The sequence below is a fragment of the Penaeus monodon genome, chromosome 22, assembly GCF_015228065.2.
Source record: "Penaeus monodon isolate SGIC_2016 chromosome 22, NSTDA_Pmon_1, whole genome shotgun sequence".
NCBI lineage: Eukaryota > Metazoa > Arthropoda > Malacostraca > Decapoda > Penaeidae > Penaeus > Penaeus monodon.
Genome location: NC_051407.1, coordinates 28283201 through 28283529, shown reverse-complemented (window position 1 = coordinate 28283529; position 329 = coordinate 28283201).

Below are 329 nucleotides of genomic sequence, written 5' to 3'. Positions count from 1 at the left end.
TAAAATACAACCCCGTGGTCTGAAACTGCTCCAAACCGTACGCCGAGTGTAAGAACCGCCCTGTGGGCCCAGACACACGCCACGAGGCTTATTACTCTTCCTCCTGAGCAACGCAGCGGGTCAGGTCCTTGGCGACGCGGCCCTCAAGGTGTAGCGACGCAGCGGTTGGCTCTGGGCTCCCCTCTCTTCCTCTTCCTCACTTTTTTCCGGGCGCTTTTTTTCTTTCACGTTTCCCTCTTTTTTTTCCCCTAGCTTCTCTTATCTTTTACTCCATCTCTTCCTCGTTCCGCCCCCTCCTACCCCTGCTGTGTTTCTATACGCCCTTTCGC